The sequence below is a fragment of the Pithys albifrons genome, chromosome 10, assembly GCF_047495875.1.
Source record: "Pithys albifrons albifrons isolate INPA30051 chromosome 10, PitAlb_v1, whole genome shotgun sequence".
NCBI lineage: Eukaryota > Metazoa > Chordata > Aves > Passeriformes > Thamnophilidae > Pithys > Pithys albifrons.
Window position 1 is genome coordinate 16,129,460 of NC_092467.1, and position 18,460 is coordinate 16,147,919.

General features: G+C 36.9%; 1 long non-coding RNA gene across 1 annotated transcript in view; it reads right to left on the bottom strand.

The window, feature by feature from the left end:
* LOC139676676 (uncharacterized) overlaps positions 1-4,926 on the bottom strand; it is a 29,450-nt gene extending 24,524 nt beyond the window's left edge. Inside the window, exon 1 of the long non-coding RNA XR_011698693.1 lies at positions 4,760-4,926. This is a non-coding gene — a long non-coding RNA (uncharacterized lncRNA). The remainder of the gene's footprint in view (positions 1-4,759) is intronic.
* Positions 4,927-18,460: the final 13,534 nt, after the last annotated feature.

Here is an 18,460-nt window from a genome sequence, read left to right on the forward strand (position 1 = left end):
GATATTTAAATGAATAAATATTTGCACATTTCTGAGGAAATTGTGCAAATTTCCCCATTTAGAAACTCACACGTCAAACTGGCAGTTCTGCTGTTCAGAGATGTGACCCCACTAACCTGGACTTCCCTCTGACCCCATTCTCAGAAGTGACCATTCCAGGAGAGCAAATTATACTCTTCACTTGGGTTTTGGAAAGCTAACTACAGAAGGAAGCATTCTCAGTGCTCACCAGCACTATCATTATTGCCTTTTTATTTATGTATGCAGTTGCACTATTTACACTTCATGTTACAATATATTTTCTAATTCTAAACAAAGGAATCTGAGGAACAGCATATCACTTCAGCAGTATTACTATATTTTAGTCTGGAAAAATCATGAAGTTGCCATATTTATTTGCTCAGGCATTCTGAAAAACAGTTCAGAAAAGAACTTCTAAGACTTCAGATTTTTCAAATAGAGGAAAATTTGATGAGCATTACAGGCATACTAACCTCTCGGAGAGGGCCTTCCTCCTCATAATATCAGAAGAGAGTTTAAAGAGAGAGATCTTGCCATTTTTAATTTAAATATTTGAACAGCTTCCTCTGTTTGCCACATTTAGTCACTAAAATAACATTGTCCAATGTGAGCTGCAGGGTCACATGTTCAGTAACCAAGGAGTGTTTTGTGGAGTTGCTAAGTATTCTGGTTTTCTCTCCTCTACTCTGAGCCCGCCGTGCTCATTAGACAGTAGCTGCATGTGACCTGCCACACTTAACCCCAGTCAGTATTAGAAACTCCACTTAACACGTGTAATCATATCCACAGCCATATTTCTATTTCACTTCACTTTTTAGCACTACATCCCTTATCTTACTATATACCAAGACTGAGGAGGCAGTGAAAATTTATGTCTTCTCTGCATCTTATCTTCTTATCTTTAGGAAACAAAGCACACCAGTTACAGTACATTTCATGTATAACAAGTGCCCTTACAACAGACTGCATCTTGCAGGAATAGTCTACCTACACTGCCTGCAAAATAAATTCAGTAAGTATTTCTACAGTGCTTTTCACAGTAGCGACTAAGTCAGTTGACAGCATTTGTAAACAAATCGTCTGCTAGCATGGATTCCTCTCTACCTGAAATGAAAAAGCTCCCGAGTTAAACAAACTCCCCCTGCAAAAAGACTGCTCACTGTGTCATGTCATCACAAGCAAAGAAAGAGCTCTTTCCCATGCATCTTGCAAACTTCCTGAAACTTCTCAGAGTTCTCTAGCCCTCATTTCAGAAGTGATGTAATTTTCACAGTGATGGCATGTTGCCAACTGCCAAACTTAGGACTGAAGAACCAATCCATTCTAGTTTCAAATGCTTTCATGTTATGTTCTCTCTGCTCTCCAAGTAATTCCTATGGACATTCCCTAGAATACCTAAGGAGGCAAGGATAAGAACTTTTCTTAGACACCTATAACTGAGAAAGTTTCAGGAATTTATGAAGATTAGAAATGTACTGATAGGATCTTTTGATGTTTTACCTAAATAAGTTCTTTCTTGGCTGTAGATAAAATTCAGCTGTTTCATAAAGGACACGTATTTGAGTTTTGACATTGAAAGCTTTAGACCAAACTTCTGAATTCTTATCACACGCCTTTCTATATGCTTCACAGGTCTATCCAAGTCTGTGGAAATGGGCACAAAGATTAGAAATAACACCTCACTCCCTGGTCTGCCCTGCCTTACATTACATAGTAAATATTGCAGTACAAACGAGTGGATTGAACAAACATATGTGTGTATTTAGATTAATTAACATTCAACTTTAGCCTAAATTAGGAGGTCACTCCCTTCCTGTAGAACCATTAAAATCTAGCTAGGCTACTATGAAGGGTCATTCAGAACAAGATATGCTCCATCTCCACTGACTGAAAAGGGGGTGAGGCAAAACTGAAACTCCAAATCTCCGTATTTAAAGTTAAAAGCATAAAGATAAGCCATGTGAATATCCTCTTATCCTTATATCCAAAGTACATTCAATGTTGTTACTCGTATCCCTCCTGGTTCACTTCATTTTAAACACACATTCATTCTTCATTTTTCATTCAAAGTCATCAGCATATTTCAACAGGCATTAAAGATATCCAAATCAGATTTTATGTGGTCACAGTGTTTTATGTTCTATAAGTTATAGTTACTTTATCAAAATCATTGGCTTTTGACTCCAGAAATATTGTTCCAAGTTCAGGTAATGTATGGTAAACAAGTTTAAGAAAAATATTATGGCAAAGCAACCTATATATCTCTCTCACCTGAATAATGTTAGCAAATCTACTGGGTCAATAGTTTCACTATATCTACACAAAATAGTAAATTGACAAGTGCTGGTCATTAGGTTCTACCTTAAACTTTTATAAGGTTTTAGAGTAGACAGAAGAAATAAAATAAAATAAAATAAAATAAAATAAAATAAAAAAAAAACAACAGAGGTTTAATTAAACCTGCACCACCAAATCCCAAAAATCTTCTGGCATAAAATAGAGCCTTATTGGAAATAAACTTTAGGGTGAAAAAGTCCTGGGATATTAACTGATCACAGAACAGCAACCAGACACTATGGCTATCGCACCATGGCCAGTCTGCATGTGATACATGTGACCCTGTGCTGTACCAGAAGAGTTATTTCCAGCAGAGAACTATTAGTGCCTTTGTGCAAGTCATCACCCACGTTAAGGACAGGAGAACTGAAGGTTCTGGCCTAAAGGAGCTGGTACTTTGATCGGGGGAACAGAGATCCCAGCTGGCAGAAAAACCTCAGAGAACTCACCATGTTTAAAAGTAACACATGAAAATTTCCAAGCTATGATTTCTGTGCTAAGTGCACACAGATAAAACAAAGATGAGGGGAAAAAGCTAATCAGGTTAAAACCAAATTTGAGCACAATTAAAAGTGAGTGCAAAGTGACTTATAGTACTTTTAGGTTGATTATCAAAGGAATTACTTAACTATTACAAGTAATCATATTTTAGAACAGCATTATAGTGAGGAAAAATATCAAAACCCAAACCACATGTTCCTCGTGAAATTAAGCATTTTATGAAAGATTACATGATTTGGCATCTGCAATAGTCTCAAATTCCCACAGCTCTATGTTCCAATTTTTTTTAATATACATCCCAACATAGTAACATTGTATAACAGTGTATTTATCACTAGCTTACAGTCATAGCTAGTATGCTTACCTTTTGTCAAAGGTTTTACAGAAAGAAGACATAGGATTAAAATGAAATTATGGATCAAGAGAAATGCGGTGTTATAACAAAATCTGATTTGTTAGACTTCTTCCAATATATGCCTTTAAAATATGACTATTAGTAAACTTCGCTGGCTATGATCATAGGCTATGCTGAAAAATCATTTGAAAGGAAGATACTTGAAAAAAAGGTAATTCCCTAGATCCTGCAGACAAAGGCAACAGTGTACATTAGGGATTGAATCAACAGCAGGATTACATTGAGTCCTTTCTTGTGACAATTAGCCGGTTAAGTTTTCTATTGCTGCCGCTGAAGTCTATTTCAGGACAAATTCCTTTTGACCAGCCTTTTTTGTCATTCCAATGATTCACCAGTCATCTCATTCATTGTCTTATTCTTTATCTCTGTATCGCTCTCTCAAGTATCCTAAGGAGAGGTGAGATATTTCAGTGCTCCATTTTTTACTTGCTGCATGACTAATCTGAAAACTATATTAAAAACAAAATTGTATTCATCCTCCTATGACTATTAAAGGCTGAGGACCACAAAAATCTCTGTGATTATTTGGTATATAAGCAGGTTTAGCTGCTTATACTTACATATCACTATGGTGCTATCTAGACAGTATCTACTGCTGCTATTCTGAGTTACCAATACAATATACTAACTGTAAGAAAACCAAACAGAAGATAGGCTTCTGAAGTCATTATATGGTCTCATCTCCTGCTCCTGCCCCCAAAATGAAAAAATCAGTCTGAGGAAGAGCACACACATGACCAGCTACAGCAATTGCAATACTTAAAAGGACAAAAAATAAGAAACAAAACACATAATTCTGAAGGAGAGGGAAAGATATGGCAAGAGAGCTGCATGACAAACAAACCATTAAGGAATAAAACCTTGAATGCACCCAAGTCAGTTAATAACCCAAGCCAGGCATTTTGGGCTAGACTGCATAATGTACATAAAGGTCTGTGTTGAGGGTGTGACTCAGCTGCACTTTATCAAACAATTGTCACCACACTGTCTATTATAGTTGCATAGTGTTTTTGCAGCTCTAGTCCTTATTTCTCATCCTGTCCCTCAAGAGGAGGAAAGCTGGGGCACATGGATTTAACGAGCCTTAGTCTGTCTGGAGTACATTATTATTAGTTCACTGGAAAAAAATATGTTCTCAAGTCCCCACACTACACTTTGCGACATGTCCTTGTGCAAGTCATGAAACAAGACTGGAGAGAAACTCGTTCTGTGTAATCACCCACACTTATCTCTAAAATGATCTGTTGCAATTTTTACTGAAGGGCAAAGTAGTACCTATGAGCAGACACAGCACACACATGTGTCATTAAGCGGTAAATGGTACCTTGATCATTTTCTTTATTAGTGCCAACAGCTTTTAATCTCTTCAGTGAAACGTCTGTGTTTATTATAACAGTACACACCCAGAAGTGTCTCACTGAGGTTATGAATCCCAATCAACGTTAGAATAAGTAAATAAAATTTCTCTTATTAAATTTCTCTTACCTTACTAGGACGAATCATTTCCTATTGGTCTATTTATCTTGCTGGTTCAGTGAGACACAGGCTCATTCTTTTGCCATATTGCTTCAGTATTTTATTTCAGGAGATCAACAATTCCTTGGTCTTTGTCTTCTATGGTCACACAGATCAAATGGCTGCAATTCACTGACTACAAATACACAATTTCTGTTAGAGTGATGAAAATTTTTGCTTTCCATTTTATCAACATGCCAAGATTAGTACTTTAAATGTCACTCAAGATGCAAGTTAACCTACATAACATTTAGATTTATCAGAAGTCACCAAACCCCCTATAACTGCAATATTGATTGAAGCTATTTCCTAATATGGTGAAATGTTTGAAGTTATCACTGAGTTTAAGTTTGTGACATTTTGCTCAGTGAAGCAAGAAAACTTGTACTGACATGACTGAGCCCTAACCATGGAGGTGAGGAGAGTGCTGCTGAGCATGACAGGTGTTCTGCACAAAAACAAAAGAAAACGTGAAATGAAGATTTGGAGCTAAGAAAATTTACCACTGTTCTGCAGTTCTACAGCAGCAGAAATGGTCAGCTGACAGCACATACTACCTGGGAACAGTATGGCTGGTTCCTCAGTCTACAGCTTACTCACAAATGCCCCTCGAACACTGCATTTGTCAAAAAAAGGGCTTTCAGGAGATACAGTGCATGCCCTCAAGGGGAAACATGACTGATATCAAAGTTAAAATTTAGCACTGACTATGTGATGACTAGAGAAAAACAAAGTAATAAAGACACTTTAAAAACATAAATTCTGAAAATGGCAGTGGGATTACTTGAAGATATCTAAGGAAGTACTGGCAGAAATAAAGGAGAGAGATTGAAAAAAATGTACTATTGGATAAATACTATTAGATCTACTAATTTCAAATAAAAGCATAAGGAAATCCTATAACTGGGAGCAATTATGTTTTTATAGAGGCATGGCCTACATCACCTGAAAGACTTAAAAGCTATGGAAAAATCTATGACTTCATACAGTTATTGTAGGACAAGTACAGGAAGAATTATTCTGGTCTACTAACAAGAAAGAATACTGCCTGTTAGCAGCGAGAACTGTAAAAAGATTTTGCATATAGTTGAAAATAAAACATTCAAGTAACAACACAACATCCCTTCCTCTCTGTTTTGCATGATACAAAGAGGGGGAAAATACTCCTAGTTGTTTGTTACTGAAATCTTTATATATTATTGTTGGTCTGTTATAGCCAGTCTGTACCAAAATAGAAGGGATCTTGAAAATTGAAAAAGCGTAACTGTAAGCACTAATAAAGGATTGTTATGAAGCGATTTTAGCCTGTACCAAAACTAATATTTTTCTATTATAGTACAGTTCTATGACAGATTAATGTTTGTCATTTAGACATCTAGCATTTTGCTGTATCTCATGCTTCAGCACATCCAATACTTCTATATATTAGACATTAGATATAACTACTATTATTTCATAAGTAAACATATTTCAGACTCCACAGAGGTCAGAATCCCCTCTGTCCCTTTCCAAAGTAAGCCAAAATAATACAGAACAATAATGTAACTGATCATAGAGTCCCACTGATGGATCTGGCTTGAATGAATTATGAAGTCCAAACTGTTAAGGTCCCTTTTAAATACAATGCTTCCTTCTGAGTTTTGGAAGTATTCTCAGCCAAGCCCATAGGAAACATAGAATGATTCTTCTCTAAGAAGCCTGTTTGGGACAGGCAAGGAGAACAGACTCCATCTGCCTTCTGCCCAATAAGCCCCCCAAGCCCCTAAGCAGTCCTACTTTCTACTCTCCCCTTACCATGCCTTAGCTGACTCACAGGACAAAAATTTTCATGACTGAACTGCTGATAGATGCTTTAGCTGACTCACAGGACAATAATCTTCATGACTGAACTGCTAATAGATCAGAGTATTGTCTCTAATTGAAACCTACTGACACTCTCATATACTTTCTGTTGCAACAACTGAATTCATCAAGGTTCTTCTCTGAGAAGCACTAGAAGCAACAGCTGGTCTTTCCAGCTCCTGGGACAGCAGCTAAACTAAAATTCTGACATGGACAGTTCTTTTCCTACAGTGTTATTATCTTTCCTCCAACTAGAAAGCTCAAAACCTTGTCAAATCTTGCTGCTCAGATTTATTTCTAACCTGGTCTCCATGGCCTTACAAAGGCTCAACTTTTACTAGTAAAATCCTTTGTGTATTAAAGACTTACAACATTGGCTCAGAATCTTGTCTAACTGATAACATTGCAGTCTCTGCTAAAGATAACACTTCTTCAAGAAATAAAGTGGGTTTGACAAATATTTGATTAATACATCTATTATATAACAACTAATTGATTATTTACCATAAATACTGGGGCTGGCTGTAACCTAGTACATATTGTTGCACAACTTAAGTTATTAAAAAAATTACAACACACTGAAATTCTCATTGCACATCTGACAAGAATTTCTGCTTTAGGTAAGTAAAAGAACTCTATCACAGTGGTCATAGTAGAGAACAACAGAAAACTGAAATAAGTGGGATAAATCTATGATATAAGCCTACATTCTAGAACTGAAATGTACAATGTATCTTCATAACTAACGAACTTCTTTACAAAGCTGATCCTTTAAAACAACAGGGAGCTTCAGAGTAAAAGCAGGTATTGGAGGAAATGTTTTGTTGAGAACAATCTTTGGCTGGCTACAACCATCCCTTGTTCCAGTTCCCCGAATAATTAGGAGATCTTTAATGTTCCAAGAAAAAAGATTAATTACTACTCCTTAAAACCCTTTCCTGCTCTGGCTATCTGTCTTGGCAGAAGATCAACTCATCCCTGCTTGATTACATTCTGCTGATCTGAATATATTTAGAGTATGGTGAGCCTTTGGGACAGATGTCCTGGGATTATTTAGGATACAGCCAAGAATGTTGTACAATCATTATGCACATCCTGCAGTGACAGAAGACTAAAAGGGAGCTATATTCTATGCCTTTATTCTCATATTGCAAGTCATCATGGCAATACAGATTTTTTTGTTATGGTACAGATAAGCAAAGTCTGTAGAGTATTCTAAATGCAATTAAAAAGTTTTTGTAGAGAAAACAAATCTCAAGCTTTGAATATACTAAAAACAACATGATGGATGATAGCAGTATATAAAATTAATTTCATTAAACAATAATTTACATTTTATTCAGTGACCTCACTCTGTCTTCTTTACACTGTCAGCAAAAATCTTAGGGTCATAAAATCCTAAATGGTTTGAATTGGAAATGACCTTAAAGTATATTTTCTATTTTGCACGCCCATTGCTCTACTTCTCTGTCCTTCCTTAAAAATTAACTATTGATGTAATTGAAAATTTTTAAGTTACGGATAGATAAGATAAAACCACTTATAAATGTAAGGTAGCTGCAGTGTAAACTCCACTTATTTCACCAGTTTCTTGTTTGCCACCACACAGCCCCATCCCTGCACCAAAAAACCCCATACCTCTAAAGCCTTCAACATGATTCTTTGGCTCTTCATACATATACTGAAATAATCTTCATACATTCTTTCTGCAGAAACATATTTGCGTTGTTAAATATCTTTAAATTGAAAATACCATTAAATTGAAAATTGAAATTGAAAATACTCTTAGGAATCATAGAAAGTGTTTTACAAAATACCAACAGGGACCAAAGATAAAGGACCAAAAAATAAGCTTTATCCTCTGGCTACCACAAACTACAAAGAAATACCAGAAATATACACATCAAAACATGGAAAACAGAATTATCAGTTAGAATGTATGAAAAAAAAAAAGATAGAAAAAGTAGAGTGGTTACAGATGCAATAATACTTTACTTTTGGTGGAATTGATAAGACCTGAATTATAAAACCTAAATTACCTAATTTCAAAGAAAAAGAGGTTTGTGTTTGATGGTACAAGTAGTATTTTAAAAACTAATTGCTAACAAGAAGGAAACATTCAAATAAAGTGTCTGAGCACATTTTTACAGGCTTTTTTCCCCTCGTGGTTCACTGAAGTAGATGTAGACATGGTGCCTAGGGACCTGGGTTAGTGGTGGACTTGATGTAGTAATAACCATAGTGTACCATTTATATTGGGCGCTCTGTTAAAATCTTCAGTCATAGGAATAGTTAATGACTATTAACAGGTTAGATTATTATTATTACATGTGTCTAAATCTCATATACCCTGAACCTGATTTTCCTCTCTATCCTTTCTATCAACAAATTAAATCCATAAAGCTTAAGCTGTTATCCAGTCAATGTAAACAAGATTAGAATATGTGTCCTTGTAATAGGATTGCACAACTACATAAAGATTACAAATAAATGCAAATTGATTAGAACTAGGTTATCTAAAACTCAGTTCCATGTTCAACAGGTTCAAACTTGTCATGAACTACATACCTTCAAATTATAAATTTAAGTTGTAATTGAAGAATCTCCTGACAACTTCTCTCAGATCTAGAGAGAACTCATGCTTCTTTATTAATGGAAGGTAGGTTTTGATCTGTCTCAGTAGTACACACTTTGGCATTCAGCTAGAAGGGTAGAAGGAAAATCTCTGAACCTGAAGTAGGACATAAGTAATTGACTTTATTTACTGTCTTTCTCCTGAAAGCACTGTAGTGAAATTAGTAAAGGGTTGGGTCACTCATCTTCAAATCAGAGACACCTGAAAGAAGACAAAATCAAAAAAGCCATTATACACTGGGGAATAATTCCAAGACTAATGACAAAAATATTTATAAAACTGGAGTTGGGTCTCTGGGTATATCCAGCTTAAATATATTTTTTGCAATTAAAAGATGTCATTAAGAGAAAATGAAGTCTCTGGACAGATAAATATTTTGACTATGATTCTGGATTTATGGTTTGCTCATATACTTAAACCTGTGTAACTTTCTTGGTCAAAGGATTTCTGTATAGTTGTTTTCATAGTCCAGCCTTGCTGATACGGTTCACTTATCTGGCACAAGTAAGCTATACAGGAACACTAAACAAGAGCAGATGTAATAAATATATATATTTGGCATATCACTTCCTATATTAATTAGCCCTGTCTCTGGAAACGAGAGTAACACATTTCACCTTGAGCTACAGTTCTGAAGAATAAAGTTGAGGATATAAAAATATCTAATGTCAATTATATGTCCATTGCACTTAACAGTCTCTGTTATTTGCCACTTCTCTATTGAAGGAGAGAGAACTGGCAGAGTTGCTGGAACAGACGTGAAAGGAAACAGAGAACCCAGCAGGGCAAAGGCAATTAAACCTCACAACTAATAAGGGAATTAGTTGCTGAGCAACAACTATGGGAACATATGGAACACAAGCTCTGTTTACCAAGTGATCAAGGCAAAATAAAGAGCTATTATAGACACTAACTAGAGTGTAAGTTTAACTTGGCAGCATTTTTAGCTGTAATATTCCTTTTTAAAAATACAGTTTTCTTTCAGAATTAAATTAGATCAAATTATGAATGTAAGCTACAGAAGACAGAGAAAGGGGATATGGCAAAAAAGACTAATAAAGGTGGTCCCCCATCTGCCTTTATCAAATGGGAGTCTACACTGCTGATCACTGGCAAAATATCCAAAGAAGCAGAACAAAACTTGCTTGTTTCCTTTCTGGCAGCAAGAAAATGCATTTCTCTGTGCACTTTTGTTAGTTTCTTTTGACTTCAAGTTTCCTTTGTGACATCAAGTCTAAGTCCAAGAAAGTGTCTGTCTTCATTCATTCTTTCTTTACCACATAAAAGCTTTTGCGAGTCTAGTATTTTTTTGCTTCTCAGATTCCTGTTTCAAATAAATCATTGAGCAATGCATTAGTCAATTCATGGGTAAAGCAGGCCATATTTATATTCAAAAAATGTCCAAGTTCCTGTTCCTAGTGATATGTCCTTTCTTTCCTAGGAAATGGAATTATCATAATCTTTATCAGAAGAAGGTTTAGGAATTAGCACAATCAATGAAAAAGAAATTCCCAGTGCATGCTTAATTCAAAAATCTTGTTAAGAATCAAGACCTTTAGTTGTATATTTTGTACACCACTGCAAGACTTCTCAATTAATTCAGTCAGTCTTTTCAAACAAGTAATAAAGAATCAACACTCACTGAACTTTGAATGAGTCTGAGAATCTATTCACAAATATTTAAACAGAAGAGCACTAGGGCTGGATGTAATTATTCAGATTCTGAGGATATAGATTTGGACTCAACACAAGATAACAAGTCTGGATATAAGCAGAATAGTACAGTAAGAGTTTAAATACTGCATCAAAAGAACTTGGAAGCTGAAATCCAGCCAATTCTAGCCTCTCTTAATGGAATTCCACCTCCCCCACCGAATGACTGTCTCTGCCTGGCAGTCTCTGCCTGGCAGTACTACATGTTTGAAAAGGTAACACCTCGAGTTCAAATTCCTCCTGAGATTTCAAAATTCCAAGGCGATACAATCTCAGCTTAAGCCTCTGCTCTTTGTCAAGAGGTGCCTGTGTCAATCATGCTTCTCAGAATAAGAGGAGAGAGGGAGGAAATTGTTCTGTGAAACATTTGAAAAATGCAGTTCAAGACTTTGTAGCCCGATTTTAAGTTTAATGAAATACTTAAAACACCCACAAAGTTATTAACAAAATATAGTAATATTTAATATTGGAATTGGGTAACCTAGATAATAATTTAGACTTCTTTTTTCTAAAGCATTTCAGGAAAATTTATCAGGGCTGATTAGGAGAAAAAAAAAGACAGGAAAATGGAAACACTATGGCAACAGCAGGTCCACAGACTATTTTACTCTTCTTGGGACTGCTAATTGATCAATACATTGTTACCTATATTTAGTGTTTTGCAATATTGCACAATACTGTATTTGATAAGATCAGCATAGATGCTATAGATTATTCACAAGAAAGGGCAAAGCTATGCATATGTAGTTAAATCTTTCCAAATCTCTCTATATATTTCAAAACCTAGTATGCTGCTAGCACAGTTTTTCTTTGTTCTGAGGAAAACACTCAAGGTAAGAACATATTTCCTCTCTGCACTTTACATTCCTTTCAAATACACTCACAAAACCCCAAACACTGCTAATCAAACAGCTACATGTTTAAAGTTAACAGTTTGGAATGTCAGCATTTAGGCTTTACAAGAGACCCTAACTTGACTCCTAACATAATAAAATACAAAATACAATGACACAGTTGTTTCAAAATCCTTGAGACTTTCAGGGTTCAACATTCAGCTCTCTGCTACAAAACATACAGCTTTACTAGTGAAATACTGGTTACTGGTGTGTTACTCACCCCTTCTTTACTAACTGCTGAAACAATTCACACAATCACTAGAAGTGCACTTTGTCAGGCCCCTGATATGGTGAAGGAATGCATTTGGGTGCTGGCTGCTGCAGAAGGATCCTCCACACACAGGAACGGAATGCTCAAATCAGTGCTGCTGCATTAGCCTTTTATGTACTTTAATACTTTCTTTGTTCCTTGAAAATGAAATTTCAAGTCTGACACTGGGGGTACAAGTATACCTATTGCAGTAAATTTTATGTCTTATATAAATTGTTATTTCATTGGAAAAAAGTGATGTCACTTTACAGTGATATTTAATGATTCAGTAAGCAATTATGTCAAGTTAAATAGATATTACACAGTGTTTCCACTGTGTTCTTTCCATTATGATTTCATTAAAGAATAAGGTACAACTTTAGATCTATTCTTACAAACAATATGCCACTATTTATTTTCAAACTATCTAAACAACAGCCTTTCTTTAATTGCATACAGTAACTAATATTTTATGAAGCACAATTCTAGCTACCACTGACGTGCTTTGTTTTCTGAGGAAAAGAGAAACACAAGGATATTAAATTCCAATGATTATGATAATGTGTTTTCTTACTAAGTTAATTCCAATAGAAACTTGGAAAGCTCAAAAGACTGTGCTGTGACTGATACAAGATAATCGTTAGAAATCAGCCATTTTACATGGTACAGAAAACGTTCAGAATTTTAAAGGCTGACTAAAATCAAGGAGAGAATCAATGCTGATTCTTATTCTAAGTCATAGGAACATACAAAGTGCAGTGTACAACACTACTTAGCTAATGTTCCCCAGGAAGGAGAAAAATGGGGTACTGTGATGGAAGAGAAAGATGACAGAAAGGACACAGCAATCTACTGCCTGAAGCTGGAGAATCAAAGCCATATCTACAGAGATGCAGGTTATTAAAGAAATTCTCAATTTAATATTGCTGTTTAGTGCTGAATATATTTTTGTTGTATCAAATTACTCTAAAAGGGAAAGCTATTTCACAAGAGAATTAAACATTTTAATAGCAAAGTCAAACAGAGTGCTGTTTACCTTTTCATCTCTCACAGTTCCTAAGAATAAGTCTAATGACAGTCTAGAGACCACACTTGTTGAAAATGAAGCTTTGTTTATTTTACTGGTGTAATTGCCTAACCTTCAAGACACGCTTAAACAAATATTTTAAAAACCACTGAATTTGACTAGCTCTACCTTCACTGGGAAGTTATACATGCCACATCTAACATTAAAAAATCAGTACTTTTTAACAGTTGGTGAGAAAGGGAACTAAGTTTTACTAACAGTTTTAAATAACTGTCTACTAAAATGCACTTATTTCATCCCTCAGATGTAAAGGATCATGAGCTGAGATTGAATTCAGTATGAAAAAAGATGCTACTTTTAATATACTTGCCTCCTTTTAAGCAGCCTTTATTGTCAATTAATGTTTATGTTGCCTTTTGGTTTTTTCAGTTTAGTCTCTTCCTCATAAACTCAATGTACAAGACAAAAAAGTAAATAAGGTCTGGTAGTTGCACTTCTGTCTAGCATCATTTGTGAAAAATAAATCTTACAAGAAAGATGCACAGGAACTGCAAGATTAATTTGTGTCATTCAGATATTATGGGGTAAACTAAATACCCCCAGAGGCTACTTCACAGTTGTGATGGAACACCTGGAATAAAGGGAAGAGAGACAAAATCAAACAATAGGTTTAATCCTGGAACAGTTTGGTTTGGACACCCTAAAGCATCTTGGCCCAGAAGGAATTGATACAATTTAGTGTCTCTATCTTCATAGTTTCTGTTGTACTTCAGTGACATTTACTACTACTTTTGTGATTGCTTGCCCTCTGGCAGGAGGGAGTCACTAGTAAACAAACACAGCTGCACGCAGCTCTAGGGTTGTGCCCCAGCACTGCTCACAACACACTGTGGGACTGCTCTCGCCACCCGCTTTCTGAGGGCATCAAAATAACTGAAGCATAGTTTAAATTTTCATTTACACAATCTTATTTACCCCAAGGGGTTCCTGAAGATAATAGAAATTAAATGCACAAAAGTCCGCTGGTCAAATTCCTTTTTTTTAAATAATGCTGTAAAACAAAGATTCGAAAAGGATAATAAATGCATCCCACATCATTCTGTGAGTAAGAAATAGGAACTTGGAGTTAACACCAAAGCAAAGACAAAAATTTTCAGTGTGGGAAAGGTTCAAAGCCTCCCTTTCCTGGGATGTCTCCCTTGCCCCTCAAGCAGGCATCATTTCCACACAGGGATGCCAAGCCCGTCCAGACCCAAAAACTCCCATAAGATGTGTTCTTTTGCTAGGGTCTCTTTTTAAAGTACCCATATGAGGAGATGTCTGTATGACTAATGGGCTAACAACTCACATTTTGGAAGCAGAATGTCAGAAAAAACATTCAAATATTTGCTTCATGATTTCTACTATCAATGAGAAATTAATATTTTATGTGTGATTCCCCTGTAAGAAATATATTTTGCTAATTTCAAGAGTTTTATATCAGCTTTGCTTATTTGTTACTTTTCTTCAGAAAGTGAAAGGAAGATCCATTAATGTCAGAAATGGATTTAAAATATTTCTATCCCAGTGCAACTCTGTAGTTTTCAGTTAAGCTGCATGTGATTTTATAAAATCACCAGGCAGTTTTAGAATCACAGAACAATTTACTATAATTTAGGAAGGAAGAAAATCTGGGATGCACAAGGAACTCACTGTACTAGGTCTTCCATTGGTATGGGGATTTCAGGGATAAACACAGCTACTTTTAGGTATAAGTGTTGATTCTTCACTCCATTACACTAGTTTAATGACATTGCTTACCACAGGGTCAAGAAAACTATACTAATTAAGTTTCTACACATCAAAAAGGGAATGTGGTAACCAATTTTAATTAGAAGTACTGTTACACTGGTATTTATGAGTCTATGGATGCATTTATGACACAGTATTTGATACAGCAGCTCTTCAAGAGAAATGCTAAAATACTAAAGAAGCAGGTACCACATCAGAGATTGTTTACCTAGAGTTCTGGGTTTCCTAATTAAATACAATTAGTTGTATAATTACATTAATTACCCAATCATATGGGTCGTTGAGACAAATTAAAGATCTAAAATTCCAGAGAAATATCAAGAGCAGTTCCATTGTAGAAAAAGCTCCCAGGGGTTTCAGAACTTGCTCACATGAGTAAATTTTACACTATGGAGCGTGACAATATTGCTGACTTTTACATTACCACAGAATGATGAATGTTTTATAGCACTACAAAATTTCAAAACACTAGTAAGTATTACCAAATTTTACTTACAATCTTGCAAAAGCATCAGCGTAAAGAAACTAATCTGTTTCTGATGTCACCTGAGGCATTACACTTCAACAATTATACATGACTGTACGGAAAACACAATGTTGCATTGCTTTGCTAAGCACAGAATGATTTTGTAGCTCTCTCTAAGTGAACCAGTTTAGAAATCTGCATTTCTTTTTTAGAAAAGGGAATTTTACAGATATAGTTTTGCTTTTCTTTTCACTTTTCCTATAATCAATATGTGAATTGGTTCTGTAACTTGCATATCAAGACAAGAAAATCTGTAGAACCTGCTTGTAATCTGGCAAAGTGTTCCAATGGTGAACAACCTTCATTCCACTCAGGTCACCAGGGTGAAGATGTCACAGAGTGGAAGAGGTCATGTAACATAGAGCATCGAGCCAAGCTTGTGCTCTTGCATGTCTCCCACATATTCTAAATAGCCACAGCAAGATCTTGGCCTACACCAATAGAAATGTTCCATTTATTTCAACATACAAATAAATTATTTTGAATTGGTTTAGACGCCCATACTAGGACAATATGGATTTCACCTTAGGAATAATTTTTTCTGCTTGTTGTAAAATGAGCAGATGATGACTAAAATAGTTAGCAACATGTCTACATTTTGACATTTCACTATGGAAGCTAAATACTAAATTTCTAGACAAATTTCCAGAGCTCTACATCAGCAGAATTCTTGCCTGCATTTAGCAATATGTTTGAAAAAACACACAATTTTTCTGTGTTGAATGAGCTGCTGAAATACCATGAAGTGGGCAGGAAATGTGACCAGAATGTCAAAGTCAGTAGTTGCTGAACAGGCTTCTGGCGAGGGTCATCAGCTCATGCCAGGTAGTGCCAGTGAGGTTCCTCGCACTGGAGCCAGGCAGTGCCAAGCAGTTCTGAGTCTGTAATGAAGTCTGCACTTGGTCAAGAGGAGAAAGAAGAGCAGTGGCAGCAGCAGCTCTTCACCTCAAGTGCTTCTCTCTTTTCCATCACACAGTTACCCTGCTAACCTGATCTAGCTACACTGCCCCCTTGCCATGCTGTCTTTCCCCCATCTTTCTTTTCCTTTCAACTTCCTTCCCTCAAAATGGCTAGCTTGGGAAAGTTATCCTGTTTTCTCTAACCACACAACTCCCCTCAGCTGGTAGGTAAGCTGGTTTAAACAGTTTACTTTGGCAAACTGGTGGCCTCGTTCTCTCATTCTGCAGCACGGAGAAGGACATCTGAAAGTTTAGTTTTACTGAATATTGAAATATCTTGCTAGAAATTGAAATAAGGTAACAGCGGTCACACCAGTTAGCCTGGCCAGGGTCTGGATGCTTCCTTGCCTACCTCAAGAATGGGAGTTCATGACACAGGAGGTGGGAATGAGAAGGATGGGCAGGAGAAGGGGACCCTGAGACTATCTCCATAAAAACTGGAAACTCCTGCTGTCGCACTTTCCATCTTTTGTAACTGAACTACAAGAAAATTAAATGGAATTAAAGCCTGAAGGTGATTTTAAAGTTTTATATAAGCTTACCTTTTCTTTAAACAAGAGGTTACTGCTTCTCCTTGTAAAGTCTTCTGAAAATCAACTGTGATCTTATAAGATCTTGAAAAGCTAGACACACAAGGTCTGTATCCTACAAGTTAAAAGCATGCAATATTTTTGGCTGATGCAACACTGGCATACAACTACATAGAGACATGGTTGAAATTTGATCAAAAACAAGGCAGGAAAATAAGAAGGTATATGTCAGACTTTAATGAAGGTATGTTAGTAATTTAAAAATCCAGGGTTTAGTTGTGCCTTGAAACACAATATATGAATTTTAATGCAGACTCTAGTTTAAATAGATATTGTAGTTTCGTTCATATGCATTTATTCTGCGTTATGAGACAGAACTGATTGTTTCCATCTAAGTATGTGTCAATCATGAAAATTAAAGGCAATTAAATATGAAACTTCCCTATTACCTTCTTACCTATGTTTTCCAGGTACATTGTAGAAGTCAGCATCAAAATATAAAGAAGAGTCAGCTTAAGATTGTAAATGTATATATACCCCTGAATTATGATACAGGTTCTACTGCCTAGTCTGTTTGCCACATTCCTGCGTCAGATTCCTGAGCTCAGTACGAACAGAGCTCCCTCTAGAGCTTGAGCATTAGACAGAACCAAAGCACGCACCCCCCGATTCCGAAGCTTGGTTAAAGCTCCTAGAAAGGGAGCAACCGCGAGAGCCACACACATCCCAGAGGGGCCTAGGAGCCTGGCACAAAGGCTGAGATTAGGAAAACCTTCTGTCAGGGACTGATTCCCTGTTAACAGCGAAATTGGCATACCTTTCCAATGTGAGCTTGTAGGAAAAGGGCCAACAAGTCCCCGGTTTACGGGAGAGGTGAGGCACTAAGGCCCGAACACTTGAAACAGCTGGTGCCTGGTGTGACAGGTGAGCCTCGGCAGGGCTCACGTTTGCACTGCGTGAGGGAGTGGAGGATGTGACCCGGCTAAGCAGCTGTGTCCAACGTTCTCTGTGGTGAGGCAATGACTAATATATTTAGCCCTTCAGAATGTATAGGGTCAAAGCTAATTAACCCAACCACTTCTGCCTGACCAGCTGCCCCACAGAGCAGCCATTTCTGAGCTAGGATGCTGTTTGTCCCTTGACAGCCGACCAAAGGCTGGCAGTGGGTGAAGCTGGTTATCCACTAGTGTCCACTTTCACCAGTATTCCAAGAGGGGAAGGGAGGGCTAGTGCAGGTGTATGGTAACACCAAACAGGCAGGGGGACACGGACTGTCCAGGTGTGCCCACACATCCAGGTGGGGCTGCGCCCGGGAACGGGGTGGCGGGACTGGAGCCCGGGGGATACTCTGACCGCCCCTCAGTGCCCCTCCTCCTCATGACAACACCCCTTTCCTCGAAGATCCCCCCCGCTCCCCTTGCTCAAGCAGAGATATTCCCACCGCCCACGATCCGACTTGCCTTGCAGTCCCCGCCTCCAAGTCCATATAAGGCCGAACCTCC